Raw genomic sequence first — 13,877 nt, 5'->3', positions numbered from 1 at the left:
TTCAGGGCATTGTGTTTCCATTCTGTGGCGGCCCTGTAGTGTGCTTCACACACAAATAATTGCTGGGGCAATGGCTTAAAAAGCCAAAACTGGTTTAGAAGAGAAAAAAACTAAATATGTAACAGCTTGAGTGGAAAGATGCCGCACTTGTTTAGTGTTGAGTTAACAGTAAAATCCATCTTTCCCTTTAGATTTTTATATTTTCCTTAGCTAAGAATCTGGGTGTCGCACCATAGGCTCTTCTGGTTGGATTTCTAACAAATGGAATAGTGCATCAACCAAGTTTCACATATTTTCTCGAAAAGTTGCTGCTGGTTCTCTCAGCGTTTATATTGAAAAAGCAAGTGTTTTTCATACGTCTGACGCAGTCTACCTTTTAGTGGTACACTTGTAAATGGGATCTTAAGAAATGTGGAAAGGTACCAAAAATACCTTTTCCAAAGTGCCGGTGAAGACGTAAACGAAATATTCTGTTAGGGTCTGTGACATGTTGAGGTTACCGGCCTCCGTAGCCGGCGTATCTAAAATCGTCGGCACGCGGGACGAGTTAGCTAACGTTGACGTGGTACTCTGCCAGTTTTGTGACGTCAGTTCCAGCTATTTTTCGTTGGAGAGCCATTTCGTCACGCAACGAGCCATGTAATGTAGAACCACTGGGAATCAAGAACGCTTCCTGCATCACAAGCAGAAAGCAAGACGCCGTACTGTATTTCTAGTGCGCAGTAGAAGCCCATATTCGGTGAGTTTTGTGTTATACGTTACAACCTACGAATATACCCTGTTTCTAAGCAGCAGCACATTGAATGTCACGAGAACGAACCGTTATTGATACGATTTGTTTTAATAAAATGAAGGGAAACGTCACATAGTTGGTTAAAGAACTTAGGTTTCCAGTTATTTTCGCGTTATAATTCGCGTGTTATGAGGGTAAGTCGTTTTGTGGCAACGACCCATTGAAGATTCATGAGAACGTTTCTTTCTTCTTAGGACTTGATATCATTAAATTTCGATAACGCTTCGGCGATTAAAGCCTTTAGAAAATCATAACATTAAAATACGCGTCCGATTATAAAGGGGATTCATTATAGCGTAGTTGGGTGAGGCGACACTAGAGTTTCATGCGAAATTACTAGAAATAATTTCTGAAATATTTAATTTTATGCACATATAAGTGCACTCTATGTCAGAAGTGGCAACGGCCTTGCCGCAGTGGATACACCGGTTCCCGTCAGATCACCGCAGTTAAGCGCTGTCGGGCGTGGCCGACACTAGGAGGGGTGACCATCCGGGCCGCCATTAGCTGTTACCATTTTTCGGGATGCACTCAGCCTCGTGATGCCAATTGAGGAGCTACTCTGCCGAATAGTATCGGCTCCGGTCAAAGAAAACCATCATAACGACCGGGAGAATGGTGTGCTGACCACACGCCACTCCTATCCGTATCCTCATCTGAGGATGACACGGCTGTCGGATGGTCCCGATGGGCCACTTGTGGTGTGAAGGCGGAGTGCTATGTCTGGAATGAGTTTGTTCGATTTGGTAAACTTTTGTAAGCTGATCTCTTTTCTGAGTGGACGTATAACTTTCGTTTTTGTCTTATTACACTTTCACGGGTATTGAAGTTTTTATTTAAGCATGCCACAGTCTGAACAACATGACTAGCACATGGTCACGACAGGAGATATGCCTTTTAATAGAATTAACGTAGCAGCTCCACGCGCATCTGTTTCGTGTATAAATTGTATGGTTTTCGAGTCAAATAAAGCCGGCAACTGCCGACAACCAACTCGTCCTGTGTGTAGTCAGCGCTGTGTCTTGAGTCGTTGGATATCTCGCCTGCATGCACATCGATGTTAGCTGTTTCGTCCCGTCTGGTGACGGCTTAAGGCACGCCTGTGCGGTGGAACTTGACTCGGAGGTACGCTGGTTCGTATCTTGGTGGTGGACGAAATTTTCACTGTCATTATTTGGTCGGCTATTGGAGGACGGATGACGGCGTAAGGTTCCTGATTATCAGTGTCCATCATTAAACTTGAAATCTCTCTGCAGTGTCTCACGAAGAGAGGCCGTGTGCTGCTGTTTTTCAAATGGCTCTGAGCACTATGGGACTTAACATCTGAGGTCATCAGTCCCCTAGAACTTAGAACTACTTAAACCTAACTAACCTAAGGGCATCACACACATCCATGCCCGAGGCAGGATTCGAACCTGCGGCCGCAGCGGTTGCGCGGTTCCAGACTGAAGCGCCTAGAAGCGCTCAGTCACACCGGCCGGCTGTGCTGCTGTTGATGGTGATCCGTTCGTGGGCAGGAATGTTAAGCTCAGCGCTCTCCTTGATGCTATTGAAGAGGAGTAGGCTATGTTTCATCCTCTCCTTTCCCCATCATCAGACAACACAAGCATAAAACTACATTACAGATTCATCCATTACACCCACCTACACTGCACAAATACACCTACGAGGCAACTCACTTGTGTCCGCAACGGAAGGGGCCTATGTGCAAACTTTCCGACAGGCAGCTGTCCCGTGGGCTATCACGCCCACAATACAAAACGACTTTTCCATTTTTACATTTCACGGATGTGGCTTGGTTCAAATGGCTCTGAGCACTATGGGACTTAACATCTGAGGTCATTAGTCCCCTAGGACTTAGAACTACTTAAACCTAACCAACCTAAGGACATCACACACAACCATGCCCGAAGCAGGATGCGAACCTGCGACCGTAGCGGTCGCACGGTTCCAGACTGTAGCGCCTAGAACCGCTCGGCCATTCCAGCCGGCTTTCACGGATGTCTCACCACTCAACTTCGACCCACATAACGAGGCCTCACCCTGTCCTAGAACCGGCAGACCAACCTGTTGATTCGAGGTAGCATATTAGTCACGCAATTACAACACTAGAAGTGTCAAAATTACGACTGTAACACAGAAGTGAATAGTTCAAGTTGGCGGAGGGGTTACTTTAAATTCGTCGTGGACACGCATTTGAGGCGAGGTGGATGCTAATTCTCCCAGGATCGGGCCAAGAAAGACGAAGGAGTGCCGATATTTCAGGGACGAGGAGCTGCGGCCTAGATGGACTCAAGTGGGAGTAAAGAAGCCGTCGCGGTGCGGGCGAGCTGGCGGTGATCTGTGCCAGGTCCGATCCGAAGACAGCGAGCGTGATTAAATCCCTCTCCCCCTCCCCTCACCCACAGCCCACGAAGCGGCTGCCGCTGCCACAGCTCCGCACCGCGCCGAGTGGCGAGGATCGGGCGGCCTCAGATCGATGAGGCACGGTACACACAAAGGACGTCGCAACCGCAGTCAGTTTGCCGGCAGCAGAGATCCAGCCAGCCTCCGGCGGAGGCGGGGGCAGCACGCGGGGGTGGGCAAACGCGAGGGGCGGCTGATTGGCAGCGAGGCGCGCCGCCGCTGCAGGGAGCTCATATTTTCCTCGCTGTCGACGGCAGATATGAGACATGTCGTACCTCTAAATCTCTACAAATCGTATCTGTCAACCAGCTCTCCATATCTAAAGCCTGAAGAACTCTTCAAAGAAACAGCCTTTTTTCAGTCTATTGTTTCCGTCCCAAAGGTTCATGTATATTGTGCTTTATTACATCTACAGCTACAGAGTGACGCAAATGAAAGTGTCACGGACGGGTCGATACGACTGCACGTGAATTGTCGTAGCATTAACGCAGGAGGAAAAGACCTACAGTTGCTTCCAGAAGGATGAGGCAACTGCTCATACAGCCGGCCGAACCTTGGAGCACATTTACATAATCTTCACGCCTGAAAAGAGTTGTTAGCAGAGATCGGTATGGTCGCGACCCTAGTGGGCGACACAGGTCACCTGATCTGTCAGCGTGCGTTTGATTTGTGTGGGGAGCCCTCATGTCTAAGGAGTATCGCAACAACACTCAAGGCCTACAAGAACTGAAGTTGGACATTTCGAACGAGACTGTAGCAATTCCAGCAGTCAAGCCTCGATCCGCCTGCAGCAGCTTGCTGATTAGGGCCCAAAAGTGGCTGGCTCTGAGCACTATGCGACCTAACTTCTGAGGTCATCAGTCGCCTAGAACTTAGAACTAATTAAACCTAAGTAACCTAAGGACATCACACACATACATGCCCGAGGCAGGATTCGAACCTCCGACCGTAGCGGTCGCTCGGCTCCAATCTCTAGCGCCTAGAACCGCACGGCCACTCCGGCCGGCACCCAAAATTGCCAAGAGGTGAACGGTGGTCACGTTTAACATCTGCTATAGTCAAGTTACTACTGTATTACCTTTCCTCTGCCGTACCCTGTACATCTGTACTCTGCAAGCCTACTAAAATATAATACGGGGGGACACTTTATGTGCGATACCAGCAGAACCGCTGCCCGTTTCCTCAGGGCTTTCTGAGACTGGCAGTTAAATGTAGCAACATTTGGATTATGGTGATTACGGCTGAGGTTCTCAGAGATATCCTTATACTATAAAAGCGGATGATGGCATAGCTGTTTGAAATTAACAGAGTTCGACAACTACTCACCATTAAAATTGCTACACCACGAAGATGACGTGCTACAGACGCGAAATTTAACCGACAGGAAGAAGATGCTGTGATATGCAAATGATTAGCTTTTCAGAGCATTCACACAAGGTTGGCGCCGGTGCCGACACCTTCAACGTGATGACACGAGGAAAGTTTCCAACCGATTTCTCATACACAAACAGCAGTTGACCGGGGATGCCTGGTGAAACGTTGTTGTGATGCCTCGTGTAAGGAGGAGCAATGCGTATCATCACGTTTCCGACTTTGATAAAGGTCGGATTGTAGCCTATCGCGATTACGGCTTATCGTATCGCGACATTGCTGCTCGCGTTGGTCGACATCCAGTGACTGTTAGCAGAATATGGAATCGATGGGTTCAGGACGGTAATACGGAACGCCGTGCTGGATCCCAACGGTCTCGTATCACTAGCAGTCGAGATGACAGGCATCTTATCCGCATGGCTGTAACGGATCGTGCAGCGACGTCTCGATCCCTGAGTCAACAGATGGGGACGTTTGCAAGACAACCACCATCTTCACGAACAGTTCGACGACGTTTGCAGCAGCATGGACTATCAGCTCGGAGACCATGGCTGCGGTTACCCTTGCGCTGCATCACAGACAGGAGTGCCTGCCATGATGTACTCGACGACGAACCTGGGTGCACGAATGGCATAACGTAATTTTTTCCGATGAATCCAGGTTCTGTTTACAGCATCATGATGGTCGTATCTGTGTTTGGCGACATTGTGGTGAGCACACATTGGAAGCGTGTATTCGCCATCGCCATAGTGGCGTATCACCCGGCGGATAGTATGGGGTGCCCCTGGTTACACGTCTCGGTTACCTCTTGTTCGCATTGACGGCGCTTTGAACAGTGGACGTTACATTTCGGATGTGTTACGATCCGTGGCTCTACCCTTCATTCGATCTCCACGAAACCCTACATTTCAGCACGATAATGCACGACCGCATGTTGTAGGTCCTATACGGGCCTTTCTGCATACAGAAAACGTTCGACTGCTGCCCTGGCCAGCATATTCTCCAGATCTCTCACCAATTGAAAACGTCTGGTCAATGATGCCGAGCAACTGGCTCATCACAATACGCCAGTCACTACTCTTGATGAACTGTGGTATCGTGTTGAAGATGCATGGGCAGCTGTACGTGTACACGCCATCCAAGCTGTGTTTGACTCAATGCCCAGGCGTATCAAGGCTGTTATTACGGCCAGAGGTGGTTGTTCTGGGTACTGATTTCTCAGGATCTATGCACCCAAATTACGTGAAAATGTAATCACATGTCAGTTCTAGTATAATATATTTGTCCAATGAATACCGGTTTATCATCTGCATTTCTTGGTGTAGCAATTTTAATGGCCAGTATATATATATATATATATATATATATATATATATATATGGAGAAGGTTTTTATGCTATCCCCTTTACTGTAAGTTGCCATTAGAAGGGGCTGCAGCACATCAACTTCTATACCGTTTAACTGTTCGCCATGAATATTGGCACTTTCTTAACAGAAAGACAGAAAGAATGATGCACCACGAAGGAATTACCCGAATGGGACGCAAATCGGTAGGTGTGATCTACATGTACATACAATCAACTGATTTCAGTTTCAGACAGATTGGTTGGTTTATTGAAGAGAAAGAGGTTCACAAAAATGGTTCAAATGGCTCTGAGCACTATCGGACTTAACTGCTGTGGTCATCAGTCCCCTAGAACTTAGAACTACTTAAACCTAACTAACCTAAGGACATCACACACATCCATGCCCGAGGCAGGATTCGAACCGGCGACCGTAGCAGCCGCGCGGTTCCGGACTGCGCGCCTAGAACCGCTAGACCACCGCCGCCGGCAAAGAGGTTCACAAATTGAACAAGTAAGTAACGTACTGCTTCACATGTGGCCTTTACGCCAGCAGTTAGTCGGCTTGGTATTGATTGATAGAGCTGTTGAATGTTCCCCTGAGCCACAAAGTGCCAATTTATGTCCAATTTGCGGGTCAGATCGCCAAAATCCCGAGCTCGTTGGAAGGCCCTGTCCATACTATTCCAAACGTCCTCAATTGGGGAAAGATCCGGCGACCTTGCTGGCCAAGGTAGGGTTTGGCAGGCACGAAGACAAGCAATAGAAACTCTCGCTGTGTGCGGGCGGGTATCGTCTTCCTGAAAAGGAAGCGTATGGTGGCTTGACACGAGGAGCACAAAAATGGGCGTAGAATATCGTATGATTGCCACAGGGGCTTTCCTGCGAAATGAAATGACACCCTAGAATATAACTCCTGATTGTTGGGCCGTATGGCGGGCGACACTGTGGTTGGTATTCCACAGCTGTTTGGGGTGCCTCCAGACACATCTCTTGGTTAGAATCTCATTCACTGGGGTATAACTATCTTCAGTGATGAATTCCGCTTCAAATGGTTCAAACGCCTCTAAGCACTATGGGACACCTGAGGTCATCAGTCCCCTAGACTTAGAACTACTTATACCTAACTAACCTAAGGACATCACACACATCCATGCCCGAGGCAGGATTCGAACCGGCGACATTAGTAGCAGCGCTGTTCTGGACTGGAGCGCCTGGAACCGCTCGGCCACAGCAGCTGGCTAATTCCGCTTCGAAATGAGCCCTGATGACCAGCGAAGTAATGCCTGGAGAAATCAGTTGGTTACCAAACTGACTGTCGCCCGCCATACGTCCCGACAAACAGGAGTAATGGTCTCGGGTGCCATTGTTTTTCGTAGCAGAGCTCCTTCGGTTGTCTGCTGAATCTGTCGCCTTTGTATTCTTTGATCTTAGTTTGTCTTTGTATGGCACTTGCTAGATGCTCCGAAAGAGATACACTTAAGATAAAAAAGGAAGCGATGAGCTGTAGCAGTGGTGCTGTTAGATGACTGAGATGTGACTGCCTTTTTTTTTTTTTTTTTTCTTTTTTTAAAGTCAATGGAAAGAGAGAAGTCTGCAGCGTGTCTTGAGAAAGACAGAATGGGAACGCTTTTATCGCTCTTCCTATTGTAATAGTTTTATTAATAGGATTGGATTTTGGGGTAATATAAAGAGCTGGAAATGAATTACAGTGCTTGTCTATTTATTTCACAGAAAGTTCATCTCACCGCATCAAAATATAAATATCTATCAGTAGGCGACACGGTCAACAATTAGCAATTTCTACGCCGGCTCTATTTAAGACGACCAAGTCAGCAGAAAGAAGAGGAAAAATTTCCCAGTGAGATGAAACAGAACCAAGAAAATTTACTATTAAATTTCATAGAAACTCTCATATATGTTTGATTGCGTCTGTTCGGCAGCCAGCGTAAAGGTATTTCATTAACTTCCATTTATGACTTCACATTTAAAAATCATAAAACATTTCCATTTGTAAAACTCTAATTCATATTCTAGACAGCAAATAGTAAAAGAAGTAGAATATAATATGTCGTCTGATATTAAAATGAAAGTGGCCAGTGCATTGAATCATGAGGCAGAAGCCGGCCGTGGTGGCCGTGCGGTTCTAGGCGCTGCAGTCCGGAACCGCGGGACTGCTACGGTCGCAGGTTCGAATCCTGCCTCGGGCATGGATGTGTGTGATGTCCTTAGGTTAGTTAGGTTTAAGTGGTTCTAAGTTCTAGGGGACTGATGACCTAAGATGTTAAGTCCCATAGTGCTCAGAGCCATTCGAACCATTTGAACCGTGAGACAGAATCATCAGATAGAAATATTAAAAGAGCTCAAGTATGAACCGACGAAATCCTTGAATTATCAATAATGGAATCGACCGGTCTGTTTCTAATAAAGCAAGTCTATTTTTTACCAGTTTTGATTTGAGCGACGAGTTCTTTAAGACAGATCTTCGCAGTGACAAAAATTGAGGAGTTCACCGCAGCTTGCAAAATAACGATACTAAACACCCCAACACATAGCACATGCAGTACTTACGTTTGTTTTCTCGTACGTCTGTTTATTAATTTTTTTGCTAAACCCATCTAAAGTATTTCTCAAGCTATGTAAGTATTGTAGGGCAACGGCCTTGCCGCAGTCGATACACCGGTTCCCGTGAGATCACCGAAGTTAAGCGCTGTCGGGCGTGGTCGGCACTTGGATGGGTGACCATCCGTACCGCCATGTGCTGTTGCCATTTTTCGGGGTGCACTCAGCCTCGTGATGTCAGTGAGGAGCTACTCAACCGAATACTAGCGGCTACGGTCAAGAATACCATCTTACGACCGGGAGAGCGGTGTGCTGACCCCGCGCCCCTCCTATCTGCATCCTCCACCGAGGATAACACGGCGGTCGGATGGTCCCGTTAGGCCACTCGTGGCCTGAAGACGGAGTGCTTTTTTATGTAAGTATTGTAGAGTCATTTCTTGTTATGTCTTTTTTTCACTTACATTTGTTGTAATAGTGTCGCGTAGAATTACGTCAAAGAAGTTGTAAAATACACTCCTGGAAATGGAAAAAATAACACATTGACACCGGTGTGTCAGACCCACCATACTTGCTCCGGACACTGCGAGAGGGCTGTACAAGCAATGATCACACGCACGGCACAGCGGACACACCAGGGACCGCGGTGTTGGCCGTCGAATGGCGCTAGCTGCGCAGCATTTGTGCACCGCCGCCGTCAGTGTCAGCCAGTTTGCCGTGGCATACGGAGCTCCATCGCAGTCTTTAACACTGGTAGCATGCCGCGACAGCGTGGACGTGAACCGTATGTGCAGTTGACGGACTTTGAGCGAGGGCGTATAGTGGGCATGCGGGAGGCCGGGTGGACGTACCGCCGAATTGCTCAACACGTGGGGCGTGAGGTCTCCACAGTACATCGATGTTGTCGCCAGTGGTCGGCGGAAGGTGCATGTGCCCGTCGACCTGGGACCGGACCGCAGCGACGCACGGATGCACGCCAAGACCGTAGGATCCTACGCAGTGCCGCAGGGGACCGCACCGCCACTTCCCAGCAAATTAGGGACACAGTTGCTCCTGGGGTATCGGCGAGGACCATTCGCAACCGTCTCCATGAAGCTGGACTACGGTCCCGCACACCGTTAGGCCGTCTTCCGCTCACGCCCCAACATCGTGCAGCCCGCCTCCAGTGGTGTCGCGACAGGCGTGAATGGAGGGACGAATGGAGACGTGTCGTCTTCAGCGATGAGAGTCGCTTCTGCCTTGGTGCCAATGATGGTCGTATGCGTGTTTGGCGCCGTGCAGGTGAGCGCCACAATCAGGACTGCATACGACCGAGGCACACAGGGCCAACACCCGGCATCATGGTGTGGGGAGCGATCTCCTACACTGGCCGTACACCACTGGTGATCGTCGAGGGGACACTGAATAGTGCACGGTACATCCAAACCGTCATCGAACCCATCGTTCTACCATTCCTAGACCGGCAAGGGAACTTGCTGTTCCAACAGGTCAATGCACGTCCGCATGTATCCCGTGCCACCCAACGTGCTCTACAAGGTGTAAGTCAACTACCCTGGCCAGCAAGATCTCCGGATCTGTCCCCCATTGAGCATGTTTGGGACTGGATGAAGCGTCGTCTCACGCGGCACTGCGGCACTGCGTAGGATCCTACGGTCTTGGCGTGCATCCGTGCGTCGCTGCGGTCCGGTCCCAGGTCGACGGGCACGTGCACCTTCCGCCGACCACTGGCGACAACATCGATGTACTGTGGAGACCTCACGCCCCACGTGTTGAGCAATTCGGCGGTACGTCCACCCGGCCTCCCGCATGCCCACTATACGCCCTCGCTCAAAGTCCGTCAACTGCACATACGGTTCACGTCCACGCTGTCGCGGCATGCTACCAGTGTTAAAGACTGCGATGGAGCTCCGTATGCCACGGCAAACTGGCTGACACTGACGGCGGCGGTGCACAAATGCTGCGCAGCTAGCGCCATTCGACGGCCAACACCGCGGTCCCTGGTGTGTCCGCTGTGCCGTGCGTGTGATCATTGCTTGTACAGCCCTCTCGCAGTGTCCGGAGCAAGTATGGTGGGTCTGACACACCGGTGTCAATGTGTTCTTTTTTCCATTTCCAGGAGTGTATCTCAAATTGTTCAATGGAACTTTATCTCTGTCCACTCTTACGGGAGTTGAAATAAACTACTTCAGTGTAATAGTTTCTACTGAGATAAAAAAATAAATCAGACTTTTGGGACATTAGAATGTGACAGTGACATGATGTTGAACTTAATGGGGACGTGAGGGCACGCATACTCGCCATCAGGGTTCTGGTGGGCCGCGGCTGTCTACCACAACCACATCGTAGTGTCTTCACATCTGCGCCTGCCATTCGAGAACAAGGAGTGATGCTCTACCTACAACGTTCTGTATCATCCCGCATCCCTGATCGAAGACTAGCAGCAGACGTATTAGACAATTACCGTATTGTGCGTTGACTGCCGTTAACACCAGAACACAAACGGCTGTTGACTGCTGATGAATGGCGTTGAATTGTGTTCAGCGATGAATCGTTATCCTAAACTACCCTGGATGACCACCGTTCCTGAATATGGCGGTGATATGGGCGTGGTCACGCTCTGCCAGTGTTTCGGAGAACCACAGCTGTGCTGCTCCTGGTAACACGATGAGGGGAACAGTCGGGTATGACATAAGGTCACGGTTGGTAGCGACTAAATGAACTGTGACAGCACAATGGTACCTCACGGTCATCCTGCTTCGTCTCATGCAACAGAATCGTTGGTCGATTTTTCAACTGGGTAATGTTCCTCCACACATGGTAGGTGTGTCTATTAAGCGTCTACTTGATGTTGAGGTAGTCCCACGACCAGTGAGATCGCCAGACATGTCCACAATAGAGAATGTGTGGGACCATCTCGGCTGTGAACTCCGTCCCACTGCCAGCATCGAGGATATCAAGGACCGGCTAAAAACGTTGTAGGTCAGTTTGATACAATTTGTTTATGACACGGCAAGTAGTCAGTTATGGCCTTACAATAGGAACCATCCCAGCATTTGTCTGAAATGATTTAGCGAAACCATGGAAAACCTAAACCATGATGAATTGATGAAGATTGGAGCCTGCACCCTCCCAAATACAGGGCCACTCTGTTTAAAACAGTGATATCTAATTCTATTTGTCCCTAATGTAGAGCGCTGTTTTATAAGTAAGTTATTTAATAATGAAAGAAGCTAATGCTACACTGTTAATTTCTCATTCCTAGTCACTGCATTTTTGTGGCGTCACTGTCATTGTGCTTGCGAGTGCAAACGTCATCGCTGTCTCAGGCACAGTGTCGGTCGACCCCTTTCAGATGTAACACGTGCAGTGACTACTAGAGCATAATGAGACATTGCAGAATTTTTGTACAGTTACTTGAAAGTAGTCTAAGATTGAAAATGTATAGCAGTACACAAATAAAGAAAAAATGACAGCTGTACGCAGTATCAAATCATTCAAACAATTTGTCGCAGTCCTAAGCACAATGGAGATCAAAAATTGAATATAGGTAAATTATTACTTATATAAAAATACTTTAGGAGTAAGGGACTCCTATTAACTACAGGGGCGGTGGTGAGAAGGGAAAGGGATGACATGTAAAATTATTCTAAAAGTAACGATTGCTGTTTTTGTCTAGCATTTAATTGACTAGGATTGTTGTAAAAATAAGAAGGTCAATCTCTTATTTATATTGTTCATTATATCAACTAGTTTACGAGAACGAGCTCTGCAGCGATCCAGTAATTTCATCAGCGTATTTATGATGGTTCAAATGGCTCTGAGCACTATGGGACCTTACATCTGAGGTCGTCCCCTAGAACTTAGAACTACTTAAAGCTAACTAACCTAAGGACACCACACACACCCATTCCCGAGGCAGGATTCGAACCTGCGACCGTAGCGGTCGCGCGGTTCCAGACTGTAGCGCCTAGAACCGCTCGGACACTCCTGCCGGCCCGTATTTATGAGACAAAGAACATGAGCGCTTTCTTCAGCATATTTCGCAGTCAAAGATCATGCACACTACACAGCTGAATACCATAGATGCATTTAATGTCCTCTCTGGAAACGATAGTCAGTTACAGATAGAAACACATGTTTCATGTATACCAACGTGTTATATATAGGGAGTTCCATTTATTTGATGACCGCCTGCCCAGGGTTTTGCAGGCCTGCCACGGAAGCTGCGTCTGTCGGTCAATGGGTCTCACGGGACAGCACTATGCTTCCCTTTTTTTGAGGGTTTTAGCCTGAAGGCCTTACAGATATACGCGCCTTGTCCGCTAGTGTCATTCGAGCAGTGAAACAGGCATCAGATGTAACAGTGAAGTTTGCGAATGCAATGGCGAGAGCGAACTATTCAAAGCAGAAACGAATGTTTATTTACGATACGTATGTGTGTACAAAGTCCGCCCCAACTGTTCGGAGATCGTTTGAAAGAAGTTTCCAGATGTTCGACTTCCGAGACGTGATGCAGTTCACAAATTAGTGAATAAATTTCGTTAAACCGGAAGAGTTCAAGAGAAGAAGCTAAACGACGACGTATAGTGCTCACAGAAGCTCGTCTCGATGACATTGCATACCGCCTGAAAAATTCCCCTAAAAAATCTCTTCGACGTCTTTCGCAGCAAACACAAATATCGTGTACCTCTGTACAAAGAGGTGCTAAGCTGCTTGGACTAAGTTCCTATAAAGTATCAGTGGTACAAGAACTTCGAACTGGTGATCATGTGCATAAGGTTACGTTTTGTTAATGAGTTTAAAAACAAGTGCACGACGGTAAGATGGATCCTTACCTCATTCTGTTTTCAGACGGGGCTTGGTTCCATTTACGCAAGTATGTTAATTCCCAAAACAGTCCACATTCCCATACGCTGTGGCCGAGCGGTTCTAGGCACTTCAGTCCGGAACTGCGCTGCTGCTACGGTCGCAGATTCGAATCCTGCCTCGGGCATGGATGTGTGTGATTCCCTTAGGTTAGTTAGGTTTAAGTCGTTCCAAGTCTAGGGAACCGATGACCTCATATGTTAAGTCCCGTAGTGCTTCGAGCCGTCTGAACAAGTTGAGCTGTCCACATTGGAGCGCAGATACACCTGTTGAGCTTCATGAACAACCTCTTCATGATAAGAAAATAGGGGTGTGGTGCGCAGTTAGTGGTGACAGAATAATACGCCCAATTTTTTTAATGACACATTTACAAATGAAAAATATGTCCAAAACTTTTGCGATCTGGCCCGCCAGAAGTCCTGTTTTCAGTCCGTGCGGTTTTAATTTCTGGGGTGCACTGAAGGATAAAATGTACACAACAAATCCTCATACGACAGAAGAACTCAAGGGTAATATCCTGGAATCAAAATTCAATATCT

The 13,877-nt window shown here is 47.8% G+C and overlaps 1 pseudogene; it reads left to right on the top strand.

The window, feature by feature from the left end:
• Positions 1-8,565: 8,565 nt before the first annotated feature.
• Positions 8,566-8,683, top strand: LOC126458930 (5S ribosomal RNA; annotated as a pseudogene).
• Positions 8,684-13,877: the final 5,194 nt, after the last annotated feature.

Source organism: Schistocerca serialis, chromosome 2 (genome assembly GCF_023864345.2).
Source record: "Schistocerca serialis cubense isolate TAMUIC-IGC-003099 chromosome 2, iqSchSeri2.2, whole genome shotgun sequence".
Taxonomy (NCBI): domain Eukaryota; kingdom Metazoa; phylum Arthropoda; class Insecta; order Orthoptera; family Acrididae; genus Schistocerca; species Schistocerca serialis.
This window is presented reverse-complemented; position numbering and strand designations above follow the sequence as displayed.